The sequence below is a fragment of the Kryptolebias marmoratus genome, linkage group LG3 (genome assembly GCF_001649575.2).
Source record: "Kryptolebias marmoratus isolate JLee-2015 linkage group LG3, ASM164957v2, whole genome shotgun sequence".
Taxonomy (NCBI): domain Eukaryota; kingdom Metazoa; phylum Chordata; class Actinopteri; order Cyprinodontiformes; family Rivulidae; genus Kryptolebias; species Kryptolebias marmoratus.
In genome coordinates, this window is record NC_051432.1 from 210,847 (window position 1) to 226,178 (window position 15,332).

Consider the following 15,332-nt stretch of genomic DNA (forward strand, 5'->3'; position numbering starts at 1 on the left):
CATTAACTATTTGATGTCAACTCTGTTTATCAGCAAAATATCTCATCAAGCACTGGACAACTTTGTCATTTCTCATCATAAGATGATAGTTTGAAACTCTGGCATGAAAGGCGGTGGGTGATATGCATCCTTTCAAGGAATGTTAAGCCTTTAATAAATGAAAAGATGCAACTTATAAGCCAACCCCGTAGCCTGAAAGGTAAATGTTTGCTGTTCATTTTCACAGATAATGTGATGATTCATAAAGAAATGTCACTCCACACCAGCCACTACAAGTCAGACACACGTCTGTGTCCCATTACTCCTGAGATTTTACAAATATCATGAGAATAAAGACAGTTTTTTAAGTTCCCCTCAGCTGCGTATCTTTGGTATGTAGAGCTAACAGAATGGTAAGATGCTCAGGCTGGTCCTGCTCCCTCCAAGCCACAGCCTGCAGAAGAAGTGATGAAAAGGGGAGAAAAGCGTGACCCCCTCCCCTCACAACAACAAAAACAATGGCTGACAGGAGCAGACGTGTTCCTGCTTTCTCGGCACCACCTCACACACAAACAAACACTGAAACAACAGCTTTTGTTTCAAGGGCGTGTGGTGTCATTATCTGTTACATAACAACATCCGCTCTGCGAGCTCCGTTAGATGTTCAGGGGTCAGGCCTGGACAAATGTCCGGGGACGGCTCTCCCCCGGCAGCCTGGAAGCGGGGACGAGGCGGGTGATCGTAAGTCACCGAGACGCCCGTCTGAGGCGGGCTGGCCTGCGAGGTTCGGATGGAGGATGCGGGTTAGCCAAGGATGCTAGCAGCTGGGGGGTGGGTGGGGGGTGATGTTAGCGCTAGCGTTAGCCGGCGAGCTAACTGGATGTTAGCCGACGGGACTGGCTGGAAAAGCGAACTGGCTTCCTGTCAGTCTCGCGCGGGCGAAGGAGCCGTTTGTCGTGACGTTTATTTTCTCCGTCTCTGTGATGAAACAGACGGGTTGGTTTTATTTCTCCATTTAAGACGGACGGAGACCAGACGCGGTGTTTTTATGAGAGGGGGGCGGGAGGAGGAGGAGGAGGAGGAGGAGGAGGAGAAGAGGTTGGGGAGGCTGGGGGTGTCGCTCATCACGGAGACGGGCCGAGGCCAGACGGATGGTACCGCTAACCGCGTCTTACCCGCCGCCCTCCTCCCAACATCAACGCCGCGTCCTCTCCAGTCCGGCCGAATGCCGAAGCAGCGGTCCCGCATGTTAACCTCCGCTCCCACCCGCTCCGGGCTCGCGACAAACCCGACGCTCGCACCTAATGACGCCCCCCTCCCATCTCTGCTGCCCCCCTGTTCCCGCAAACAATCCCCGTCGTCAGCCCCGGCACGGTACACCAAGCCTGATTGTTTCACCTGGGTAGTCGAAGGCTGCTAGGGATGCCCCCCTCCTCCGCCTCCTTCCCTCCTCTGGTTACTGGAGCATCCGACGATGTGACGTCCCTTCAGAGGCGCAAACAGGAGGGCAGCAATGGAGCCATGGTGGCTAATGCCGTGTCCTGAATGTGGAGGCCGGAGACAGGAGGGGGGTTTGTGTCGCAGACACACTCGAACAGACGAACAGGACCGCTCGGCTCCGGCTCCTGCTCCCTCCACAGCTCCGCCAGGAAAGCTCGCTCCTCTCGGCTCCGAGTCGGACTCGGCACGTCGTCACGTTCAGCCCGATCCGACTGGGAGGACTCCCGCTGCCTTCAGGTGCTGCCGGAAATTTGAGCGTGACCCAACCCGCTGGGAAAAAAAGCGGCTAAACCAGGAAAATGACCAAAGACAGTTTATTCCACTGTTTTTAGGGTAGAGCTAAAATTGGGGACATTGTAAAGATAAAACAGGAACTAATGGTGATTAAAAATGCAGACGTCCTTTTCCACAAACAAATAAATAAATCCCTCCAACTAATAGTTCACAATTTATTCTTTCACTGACTATAGATTTACAACACTCTGTGAAAAGAAACAACCCACATGAATAAAAGGTACAGAACTGGGAAACATTGCTAAAATTAGATTAAAATCTTAGTAACAATATCTCATATCTTGAATGGGCTGTAAAGGAGCCCTCCCAATAGTAGTTGAAAAAGTCTAGTACAGGTACCATATGTTTGTGAATCTTGATCATACAATTATATTTGCCATGACAAGAAATAAATGTTTGTTATGTAGCTGCTGTTAGTACACAGGGACCCCAGAAAACCAGACAAATGGATCACACGTGGACAGTTTTCATGTCTTGTGTTGTGCTTCACTTTTCTTTCTTATCTAAGCACCACAAAGATGAACACAAAGAATCATAATAGGTTTTCATTTTAAACCAGCATTTGAGACTTTTCCACTTGCCGCTGTGTTTTGTTTAACAGCATTTTCATTGACGTATACCTAGCTGGTGAATTTGTTTTAATGTTTTTGGAAATGCTGTTTTGTTTTAAATAAATGTTATTAATGGCTCAAACGTACTTGATTTCTTGTCTTGAAGCCTTTCGAGTGTGTCTGAACGTTTCTGCCGGGATACGAGACTTTACGAGGAGCACGTGAAGGCAGCATCTGTCTCCTCATGGCATCCAGGGCTTTTGTTGGTCCCCAGCTTTTGTTGTCTCTCTCTGTGTGTGTCTCCTTGCTGGTTTAATGTGACAGTTCAGCTGTAAGTCTCTGCCCTCTGATATATGTTTTTATCTACCTACTTTTTTTTCAAATCAGTTTCACTCATAAACAGCAGACATTTTAAGCCTCCGCACTGAAAATAACTTATCCAGTTTTGACTAAATGTATAGCCACCCCCCCTTCCTCCTCCCTTCCTCCCCAGCCTCCCTGTAAATGGATGCTTTGTTTGAGGCTCCTGGTCCAAGTCTGGCTGTGGGAGTGATGCTGCTGCTGCTGCTTTGCATTAATCAATTACAGTCTGTGAAATAACAGTTCAGACTCAGGTCCACCAAGGTCAGCGATGGAACGAGACAGTCAGAGGGAACTGTCTGGTTTGGTTTATGTTCAGTGCACCAAGCAAAACCCACCACTGTTGGTGAATTATTTGGGTTGCTTTAGTATCGATCTGGCTTCACACCTCATAAGACTGACTAATTGTTTGAAACAAAACAAAAAAGAAACTTTAAAGGCGTCTTTGGGGTCAGCATGATAAACATTTGTTTCAAAACCAAGATGGCCGATACGAATATAAATTAAACTTAGATTACCTGAGGTGTGTTCATACTTAAAACTGTGTGTGTGCTTGTTTGTCAAAAGCGTTAGCAAAATGTCTCTTAACCATTTGACAGATATTGATGAAACTCTTAGAAAAAACATTATTAAATGCCAGAGATATGAAGCTAACATTTGGTGTGATAGTAGATGAGGGTCATTCTTAATATCTACTCTGAGGGCTGTATGTAGCACAATATTTTTCTTAAACTTTGGCATTAACTGTTGGCATCAACCCTGTTTGTTTGTTAGCAAAATAACTCACGAACCACTGGGCAGATATGAATGAAACTCAGAAAGTAATCATTAGATGAGCATCTATAACAGATTGCCAAATGAAGTCATCCCAATTTATGATGGCCACCACAGCTAATCAACTTTAGCCAACACAGAAATGGATATAACTCAGTCAGTTTTGCAGATTTTGAGCTAAATCTGGTGTGAAAATCGCTGAGAGTCATCCCCAAAACATACTTCAAACTCGAACAGATCTTGCAAGAGCCCCCATTTCTGCATGAGGTCACACGTGTCATCATGTCCGTGGTTTGACGACTAGAACTTCGCCTCCTCTCATCATAAGACGATCTTAATCTCTGACATTAAGGACAGCTGACCACATGCATTGTTTCAAAGAATCCTAGGGCTTGAATTGGTAATAGAAATTGTCCTCATGGTGGGACTGTCAAGATGTTTAATAAAATAAAGTTTTTGTAGTTATTGTAAAACAGTTTTAAAAAACTGACTCAAACAAAGAAGCTCAGCCTTCTTCCTATAAAGTATAAGAAAATGGTGCTTCCTAACAGTCATTTAAAGTTGCTAAATGTTTTTTTTTTGTTGTTGTTGTTTTTTATTTATTTTTTGTCCTGAAACCATAATGCCTCAATGAGTCACACAGCAACCCTGTTAGCTGTCTGAGGTGGTGGTTACCAGTATCAGCTTGCTCTGATGCGTGTTGAGTTTCCTGGATCCGAAGAGAAGAGGGAAAACAAGCGATAACAAGACTCAGTGCCTCAATTAACAACCTTCAGCTCAGCTGTTCAGGGGTAAGATCACCACAGGTAAGAACACTGCTTTCAGAACAGAAAAAAAAGAGTTTATTTCATGAAGTTAAAGGAAAAAGTCATGTAATTTATGTAGAAGAGGTGGCTGATGACTGCTTTACTTTTGAACATGTATCTGTAGCAACTCTTTGTGATGATCTGGCTGACAGGGGTGAGTCTCTGCCTCATGTGGAGGAGCTCAGAATTATAAAAGCCAGGAGCGTGTCTTTAACTTAAAATGGATCATTGGTTAATAAATTGTAAGTTTAAGATATATCTATCTTTACCTGCTACTGGACCTTTGTTTGTTAAATGTTGTTTAATTTTTATATAACACAGAGACAAACCAAGACCAAAACTGTTTCCTTCTAAAACTTTGTCACACATATAATCCTGGAATTTCTAAAAAAAAAAACACCTGTTAATTTGGACAGGATGAATCATATTCACAAGTTGTAGCATGAGATTACAAGTTTCAGCCTCTTAGCCATGCTGTACCTTAATCACTTTGCTTACATAACACTTTCTGTACAAGGTTTGATGCTTCGTGGTCATTCATGTAAGATAAGATACTGTGACTGAAAATAAGAAAGGAAAATATCTCATTTATGTGCCTATTTTTTAATGACTTGAAATGTTTAGAGAAGACTAGTTAGACTGACATACAAAGGCCTCACAACATGACCTAAAGTATAATCTCCCACTAGTAGCGTCCGGAGCTCACGTAAATCATTTCACACCAAAAGAGGAAAAAAGGATTTTCAAGTTGGATTGGGAACTTCTGCAATTTAAAAAAAAACTGACTGATGTTGTAATGTTTCCAATTTAATCCTAAAATACTTACTACTACTACTCTACCCGATACTGTTTACATGTTTCACAAATGAAACAGCCAAAGGCTTTAACACCCAGGTCTGTGCCTGTGCTCTTCCTCAGTCTGGGTCCACAGACAGACTTCTTTGGTCCTGCTGTTGCTTTGACTTTACCTCGCAGGGATGGCAGGATCGGGCATCGCTGTGAGGCTGCATGAGTTCAGAGAGACTGGGGACTCCGCAGAGCTCAGTGGACCAGCTTTTCTGAGAAAGAAGTGAGTGTAAGGAAACTAACGTCTTTAGCTAAACTTGCAGAAACAACAGCATGTGTTTGTTGTGCATGTGCATTTATTGTGTTTAAAGTAAAAACACATTTACTAGAACAAAAGTTTTCATAGAATAAGTCCAAATGCAAATAATATTTTTTTCAAAATAGTGAATATTACAACTGGACCCAAATAGAGTCATGCAAACTTGTGAATTCTATCAAACAGTAATGTTAAATTTAAAAAACTTCAGTTTGAATTTATTCTACCCCTACATACAATTTCTGACTTCTTTTACTTCATATTACTGATTAAATTAAATTACAACTATTAGATTTAAAAAGTAGATTTTTAAAGAATAATACAACAAGCTTAAAACAAACACTTTAATAAAGGACAAACCAGTACTTTTTTAAAACGTTTGGACTTCTGGGATACAAAAAAGCAATAGATGTCAGGGTGTGGGGAAATGGAGACGAACCCAGAGTGCAGACTCATCTTAAAGAAAATTTATTTATCAAACAAAAAAAAAACCAAAGAGGCTGACATGGCAGCAAAAACTAGGACTAAGTACAAACATAAACAAGCGAAGCATGGAGATATAAAACATGGATGAAGGACAACAATCAAGGAACCAGAAGCAATGAAGCAGCAGAGAGTGGAGGAGAAGACCGGACTTATAACGCACAGAGGATAATCGGTAAGTGGGCACAGGTGCGTGAAACTAATTACTGACAGGTGGAGGTGGGCGTGGCAGTAAACCGAGTGAAGACTGAGGATGAATGGAAAAACACTGGAGACAGAGGCAGTACAAAAAGGAAAACAAGATAACTAACAAAACCCAAGAAGACACAAAAGAAAAAAATTCAAACCTCCCAATAGATTATTACAATGCTAAATAATAATAATAATAATAATAATAATAATAATAATAATAATAATAATAATAATAATAATAATAATAGGCAAATTTGTGTTTGTATATTTGTTAACTGAGTTGACAGTGTGTCTGGAATTATTCTCATGGTAAAAAAAAGAAACTTGTGAATCAGATCCACCAAATATTAAATAAAAATCTGCTGGGACTTTTCTTAACTCCATTAGTTTGGACCAGATTCAGTCGTGGTCCACAGTGCTTTAAAGATAAAAACCTTTATGAATGATTTCCACTAAAAACATTTTTGCTCTTAGTACTCAATGAGACCACTTTTGATCAAGTTTTTGTCCCGTTTGTGTTTACTTACATATGTCAGTGTTTTTCACACTTATATAAAAACTGAAGAGGCTCCAGTGAACAGTAGATGGATCAATTGAAAGGCCTCTCAGTCAGTTTTCTGTTTAAGCATCTTTAGATTCTGTATCTGGGTTGTTGATAGGGTTTTAGGAATGGTCAGGTAGGGATTGGCATATAAAAGATATCCGATGTCCAAAGTAAAAGTTTGAAAGACCTTTAAAAAGTTGCTAGAACAATTCCTCAACAACACAAAAAATTTCCAACAAAGTGTGACTCCGAAACAAAGGTACTCCATGAAACAAAGATGAATGAACTTCAGCACAGTACTGTATGATGAGCGAGACATTAAACACAGAACTCTTGATTCTTTTCCTCTAAAGTCCGTCTCGTCTGGGGAGGGATGTACGTGGACAGTATCCTGGTGAGCTGGGAAGAGTCCATACTGTCTACTCAAAGGACTGTGGGTAAGTTCATAGATTGTTTCACTCACCTCAATATTCTTTCCATTTTTTTGCCTTACAGCCTGGAATTTACATGAAACAGAATACCTGAGCGCACATTCAACCCTCAAAACTTAACACTTTGTGTCACCACTTCTTGCATCAGTTCCTGCATCAAGTCTCTTCAGTCTCTCTTCCGTCTCCATGATCTTGGTCCGTCTAACCTGGAGCTTTTGTCCGTTCTTCAGGACCAAACTGCTGCAGCTCCTTCGGGTTGGATGGGTGTTGATAGTGTCCAACAATCTTTAAATCAAACCAGAGATTTTCAGTTGGACTGAGGTCTGAGTTTTGACTGGACCACCCCTGGACCTTGGTTCTCCTTAAACCAGTGGAGTGTTGCTTTAGCAGAGTGTTTAGAGTCATTGTCCTTCTGGAAGGTGGACCATCTCAGGCTCTAATCTCTGGAAGACTCAAACAAGTTCTTCTCAAGACTTTCTCTGTATTTTGCTCCATCCATCTTTCCTTGAATTCTGACCGGTTTCCCAGTCCCTGCTGAGGAAAAAAAAACCCCATCCTCACAGCATGTTGCCGCCACCACCATGCTTCACTGTAGAGATGATGGTCTCAGCATGATGAGAGGTGTCCGATTTGAACCAGTCATTGACGGCTTAAAAGTTCAGTTTTAGTCTCATCAGACCACAGCACCTTCATGTGGATAAGGTCTCCAATCTTTTGGCAGTTCTCAAATGGTCTCCCATACTTTTTTCTTTAATCAGTATCTTTTTCCTGTCAATTTTCCATAAAGTCCAGCTCTGTACTGCTTACAGTGGTCCTTTGGACACATCCTCCCATCTCTGCAGAAGAGCTCCATCAGGGTTATCTTTGACCTCCTGGATGCTTCCCAGATTAATGAGCTCCTTACACCCTCTGTGAGTTTTGGTAAATGACCCTCTCTTGGCAGGTTTGCTGTGGTAGAATCGTCGGGGTCTAATGGAGCTCTGTGGGATGTTCAGGATTTGGGATTTTTTTTTAAAATCTGGCTTTGATCTGTACTTCTCCTCAACTTTGTCTCTGACCTGTGTGGAGAGTTCCTTGGTCTTCATGCTGTTTCTTGGTGGTAGCTCTATTTCTCTGCTGTTGAGTCTAGGGGTATCAGAGCAGATGTTGATATACTGAGATAGTTTGACTCTTAATCTCTCACATGTGGATCTTCTTTAATTAAATATGTAGCTTCTGAAGGTGATGGTGGAGGCTTCAAAGCAAAGGGGATAAAAACATATGCACAAACTACTTTCTGATTTATATATTTTTAGAATGATTTAAATCTTTTTTTCTTATGTAAGTATATCAATTTCAATTATTAGGTTCATTACATATAAAATATATTTTACATCCAAGGTTGTAAGTAAACAAAGAAGATACACAAGATTATTAAGGGGATAAATACTTTCACAGCCCACTGTTTCAGTGCTTTCATCATTTTCGTATGAACTACTGATTTCTGTACCTGACCTTTGACCTATGGTCTTGAGAACCCCACAGGAACTGAAAGGATTGTTAGTTGAGGAGTTCAGACAAGGTTGATTGATTTTAACAAATTGAAAGTTTTAAACAAAATGAGCAGAAATCATATTAGATCATTCTAAAGTCTGTAAAGAGCATATGACAGTACCAACAGTGGACTGAAGGTGGAACTAAAAGCAAGGCTTTATGCTTTATGCATCCTATCAGATGCCAAGGAGTTAAATGAATACTGCTTCTTGCTCTGAGGCAGACACTTTTCTATTTATCCCAGTAATTATCACATACTTTAAATAAAAAACTGCTCACACTGTCTTTGCAGGCAGGTTGGTGTCAGCGGGAAGCTGAAGTGTCTTCATGAGTCTTCTCTCCGTTCTCCAAACCTTTACTGTGAAAACTACAAGCCAAGTTTTGAAATCCGCACCCTGAGAGCTCTGAGCCTTCAGCGCTACAGTGCTGAAGTCTGGGAGCAGTGCCCCCTACGGACCACTTACCAGGAACACTTTGGGCTGTGGTCATTTTCGTTTTCTCAATGATAGAAATGAAATATTCTGATCATTCTAATTATGTGAACACCGAGTCAGCATCCACACTGATGTTTCCCTGTTTATAGTTTCTTCCATCTGTTTCATCCGTTTCTTTTCATCTTCTCATATTTCAGCCAATCATGTCTCAAAACATTCACCTTTTTCAGGACATTAGAATGAGGACCTTTGATATTTGTTACTTTTATACTTTTTATATTTTCTAAATTAATGCAGATTTTTTTTCATGGAATTGCGATGAGATCTTTTCAGATCCTCGAAAAACTGTGTGCTCTTTGAAATCTACAGCATACTTCATTTTTATTTTTTATTTACTGTTTTATTTGTTTTAGCTTTTAGCTCCTGTTTTGCTGATTTTGGCTTTTAGCTGCTGTTTAGCTAGTTTTATGTTGAAAGTACTATTCTGCTAGTTTTAGCTTTTAGCAACTGTTGTGCTAATTTTATCTTTTGTTTAGCTTATTTTGGCTTTTGTTCTGATTGGTTTTAATTTTATATCTCAGTTTCAGCTACTTTAACAAATTTTCTTCAGCATTCAGTGTTCACACTGTATTTTAGTAGAAAATGCAAATTTGATCTACTATTGTAATATTCCTAATTAATATATCTTAGCTGTATGTTTTTTGTCCTGCACATTTTAGTTTGTGTGAAAACAATCCTTCAGAAGAGCTCATTGCAGTTGATTCTCATGACCACAAGAGGGAGCTCTCCTTTGCATCAGGACTCCGCACGTCAGCAGAAAAGCTGGTTTTCATCAAACAAATGTGTTTGCATCAAATTAATTCACTCTGCTCAATAAAAAATGAAAGCTGGGCAATAATGTTTTTGTCTGTGTCTGTGTGTCTGTCAGCAAAATATCTCACTGAATGAATCATAATGAAACTTTTAGAAAGTAACCGTAGGATGTACATCTACAACTGATTAACTTTTGGAGTCAGTACAGTTAAAAATGTTCACCAACATTAATCAACATTAGCCAATACAGAAATAGCTACAACTCAGTCAGTTATACAAATACTGAGCTAAAGTTTGACGTGGTAGCAGCTGAGAGTCATTCACAACACATTCTCGGAGCGTGACATCTTGTGATATTCCATGTTTGCACATGGACCAAAATGGCTGCAACTCCATCATTTCTCAGTATAACATGATGTCAGTCTGAAACGTTGACATGAAAGGTGATGGGTGATATGCATTCCTTCAAAGATTGATTGACCTTTAATTTATTTACTGTTTTTAAAGGTTTGAATGTCCAAATTTTAAAAAACAGGGTGGCGTGATTGTGACAGCTGCTTAAGCTTTATCGTGTAAGTATCTGAACCAAGACAAAAGGAGGTGTTGCAGCGCTGCAGGGCCTCATCAACACATTTGTTGTTGTCCCAGTCATGCACAAAATTCCTTTTCAACCAAGTCATTGCAGAAAGTGGTATGATAACAACTCTGTTTGTCATTACTGTCTCTAACATTAGGATGGAGTCTGACATCTTTCAGAAGACATGACAGTGAATCAGCAACAAGTAAAGCAAGTACAAAATAAGTAAGCAAAAAACTGAGCCACTGACTCAGCAAGAGTTTGAACCTAAAAATAAGAAAGTAAGTCAGTAAACAGGTGAGCAAAGATATGATTAGGTAAGTGTATAGGCAAGTTAGTGAGTGAATAAAAAAAGAAAAAAGTCAGTGACTAAAAGTAAGTGGATGACTGAATGAATCAGTAATATATCAAGCAAGGATTTATATAAATAAATAAGTCCACAAAGGACTAGTGACCTATCTAGGGTGTAACCCACCTCTCATCTCAACCGCTGACTGCTGGGTTAAAGAAACATTTTAGGTAATATCTTCCCTTTGAATGACCTCAGTTTAATCTGATAGAAGTGATGAGCCAAATGTGGGTAAGACCAAAATTAACTATTGGTGTTTCAGAAATCAGGTCCAATCTTCAAAACATTCACTTTATGTGAAGACTATTTCATAGACTTTACTCTGCCACAAGGTGCTCAGTATGTGATTATTTACATAGAATTCTATGGTAATTTGCAGGCACAAAAAATGGCAGTAGAAGCCAGCTGTAGCATTTCCAGGAGGAAAATCACAGTATTTTTTTTTTCTGGAATAACCGTGTAACGTAACATAATTCATCTGACCACAGACTAGTTTTCCTCTTTCAGTCCATTTTAAATGAGCTCATTTTAAATGTCGCCAGAGAAGACAGCAGTGTTTCTGGATGGTGTTCACATGTCTTCTTCTCTGCCTGATAGAGCTTTAACCATCATGTGTGGGTGGTACAGTGAGCTGTGTTTACAGACAATGATCTGTCCATGCAGGGATGTCCTGAACAGAATCAGATCTGTTTTTAATGCAGTGGCCCTTGAGGGCCTGAAGATCACAGCCATCTAATACTGACTTTCAGCCTTAACCTTTGAGCTCAGAGATTTCTACAGATTCTTGAAATCTTTTGATGATATTATGATCTGTAGATGATGGGATATTCAAAGTCTTTCTAATTTTCCATTGAGGAATATTATTCTGAACTGAAATCGTTCCACAACCTTTAGATAGACTGGTGAACCTCTGCCCATCTTTACCTTTGAGAGATTCAGCCTCTCTAACATGATCGTTTTACACCCAGTCCTCTCCTCTTTTTTTTATTTGTACCACTTACTTTTGCAGCATTTTGTTGCCCCTGTCCCAACTTTTTCGAGATGGCTTGCTGCCATAAAATTTAAAATGACTAGTATCATAGTTTAAACATTTCATATGCTTACTATGTTCCATTGTGAATAAAATATGGATTTATGAAATTTGAAAATTATTTTATTCTGTTTCATTTACATTATACCCACTGTCCCAACTTTTTCAGAAATCGGGTTAAATTTGGTCCCCAAGCAACACATGACTTTGTACTCATCGGAAAATCTCGTATGTAAACAAGTCCTAAAAGCAATGGTATTTCACGGGTGGCCAATTAAGCAACAACAGATCTGTGCTGCCCTTAAAGCTCTTGGGGTGCACACGCATTACACTATGGATCAGCATGTGATCAGTTTTCAGTTCTTTCTAACCACACCAATGCTAAAAAATAATATAAATTATAATAACAAAACTGGTTCAAATCTGCTTATCTTTATTTCTAAACTATACTCAGGTAGAATAAATCATCAAAAATGGGACAACTGCTAAGGTGGGAATGAAAGGAAGGAAAGTGGATATAAAGAAGGAATAGACAAGTACAAAAAACCATTGGCACATGGCTTTTTTTGTACCAAAAAAGTATGGGTATGAAGTGACCAAAATTGCATAGGTACTGGAGCTTTAGAAAGACAAGGTTTAGATGAAAATGTTTTTACTTAGCCTTAAACCAAACAAATCCTATTGTTCCTCCGAATGAACCGCAGGTGCCTCTGACAACATGATCAGGTTGAGCAACTTCTGCCTCCATACCTTATAAGATTAAAGTCTCATTTTACAATGTTCTTTGTAGCTCATTGAGTTCAGTCATCTGATTTGCTAAGGGGTTGACATCCTTTGTTTCTTATGTTTTCTACAGAGCAGGAACATTCTGTGCTAAAAAAAGGTTGAGTGTACAAAGATGTGATCATGTTCTGTTTGGGCCAAAGCGTGACAGTGCAGAATATGACTGAGAACCAGTCTGACCGTAAAAAACAAACACGAAGCTTCACTGCTTTTAGTACTGAATGGGGAATTTCCAGAAGTTAATAACTTTTTGTAAAAGCTACAGAGCCTATTTAAGATTATACATTTAAAACAAAAGTCCAAAAGGTACAAACTTTGCAGGGGTCATGTGAGAACATTTTTTACTTGAATGGAAAAAAAAACCTCTTGATTGATTTCATGACTAAAGCTTAATGTGGATATCTGTTATAGAAATTCTTATAAATAAATTTCTATATTTTGACAAAATATTTCAGTTGTTCTTGTTTGTTTAGACCTTCAATTTTATTGTTTATCTAAATACACAACCCCCGTGAATGACCGCATAGAGAAAAAAGTATGTAAAACATAATAAAAATCCAAAGAATAAATAATAAACAAGAAAATAATTGTAAGCTGGGCGACACAGTGGAGCAGCGGTGAGTTCTGTCACCTCAGAGCAAGAAGGTTGTATGTTTGGAACTTGGTGTCAGTCTTTCTGTGTGGAGTTTACATGTTCTCCCTGAGGGTTTTCTCCCAAAACCTTCAACTTGTGTTTAATTTCATAGTCAACGTTATTATATACCATAACTGTAATGTGCTTAATATTTATTACAGATATTTATGGTAGAGAAACAATAAGTAAAACCATTAAGCCAAACATTTTCAAAGAACATTGAATTACCTAAATTGGGGCTCATATAATGGCTCTGTTGCAGTGTGTAAAATATGACAGTGTCAGGGACAGAACTTGGACACTTCAGGTGTACTGAAGCAGATGCTGCTTGTATGAAATACAGAGAAAGCATAACCTAACCTGATTGTTTTTAGGCAAACATATCAGTTGTTTGCATGTTAACGTGTAAACGTGCATATTAATTAGCAGCTCTAAATTATCACTTGCTGTGAGTGGAGTGTGATTGGTTATTTTGTTTGTCTTTATGTGGTTTTTTGATGTATGGGCAACCTGCTTCTCACACAAAGACAGCTGGAGACAGGAACCAGCTCTTCACAATCCTACAAGGAAAAGCGGATAAAGAAAATGGATGGATGGATAACTGTTACCTGCCCTCATGACTACCAGCCTGTGTTGCTTACTTTTGACATAATGAAATGGTTTTAATGAGCGGTGTGACCTATTTAAGCCAGCTTGTCTGGATCTCCTATAGTTTGCTTTGTTGTCAACAGGTCCACAGACAGGGGGATCAAACATACTCTCTTCACGCCATCTGTAGGAGCCATTTATTTTTGTAATTTGATTTTTACCTCGATTTCAATGTGGGCATGTCACATGTTACAGGCACAGCCACAGCTGATGCCTTGTTTCTATGTTTGAGTGCTGAGGAGAGCACACATAGTTTTTACTTTCCAAAAGAAAAACCAAGTCCAAATCCAAAATCTAATTCAGATTCAGATTCAAATCTAATCACAGTCAATTAAATTCCTTAAACTAATACAAAACATTCTCAGTACATAATAAAAAATGCCTTCTAGTAAAAGTTATCCAAGAAAGGAAGCAAAGAAAGGAAAAACCTCCAGCAGAACCAGAACCAGAACCAGGCTCAGGATGAGCAGCCATCTGCTTCAACTAACTGGGGTTTGAGAGAACAGGAAAGAGACAAAGACAAACCCAGAATGACTGGTCCAGGTGGAGTTTCTACTGGAAGAAAGGCAAAGAAAAACTTACGTTAATGACAGCGGTAATTGCATGTTTAAACATGGAGAACAGAGAGAGTAAAGACAGCAGCAGAGTGAGGAAATGTGTTGCTAACTCTCATCAGGACTCTAGCAGTAGCATTTTGGATCAACTGAAGAGTTCTAAAGAATTTTTTGAACACCCAGATAATAAAGAATTAGAATAGTCCAACCTTCAGCCCCTCATGGGCTTCTCATGTATACCAGTCGAACTTCAGCACAAAAACGAGGGGGGTCGCAATATTGGTAAAGAAAAATATACCATTCGCCCATAATAAGACAATTTCAGATCCTAGAGGAAGATATGTGATCGTCTGTGGGATGCTAAACCTAATACCAGTAACGTTAATCAACGCGTATGGACCAAATTTCGACGATCCCATCTTTTTTCAGGACCTTTTTAATGCAGTGCCGGATTTGATTAGCTCTAATATGATCATTGGAGGGGACTTAAATCTAACGTTAGATCCAGTCTTAGATAGACAACGCCCTCGATCTGTTGTATTTAAAAGTGGAGAGACTCTCAAAAGCTTGTTGAACTCCCACAATTTGGTTGACATCTGGAGACTGCTAAATCCTACTGGAAGAGATTATTCATGCTTCTCTGCAGTTCATAAATCCTATTCTAGGATTGACTACTTCCTGCTGGACGCTAGACTGCTGTCATTGGTATCAGGCTGTAAATATCATAATATTCACATATCAGATCATGCACCGATATGTTTGAATCTTAAACTAGATTGCGTGAAGGGTAGAGGCAACTGGCGCCTGAACAACACGTTGCTAAAGGATAAGGAATTTTGCTCCTACATCTCGAATGAAATTAAGTTATACTTGAGCTCTAATGATACAGGAGATGTAGATGACTCGACACTTTGGGAAGCTATGAAGGCGGTCATTAGGGGACGTATTGTGTCGTACGAAG

The 15,332-nt window shown here is 39.6% G+C and overlaps 1 protein-coding gene across 2 annotated transcripts in view; it reads right to left on the bottom strand.

The window, feature by feature from the left end:
* The window catches only part of akt3b (v-akt murine thymoma viral oncogene homolog 3b), a 35,210-nt gene extending 33,500 nt beyond the window's left edge, over positions 1 to 1,710 (bottom strand). For both annotated transcript variants that reach the window (XR_005232992.1, XM_017433764.3), the window contains exon 1: positions 1,378 to 1,710. The gene's annotated coding sequence lies outside the window, so the exon portion shown is untranslated. The remainder of the gene's footprint in view (positions 1 to 1,377) is intronic.
* Positions 1,711 to 15,332: the final 13,622 nt, after the last annotated feature.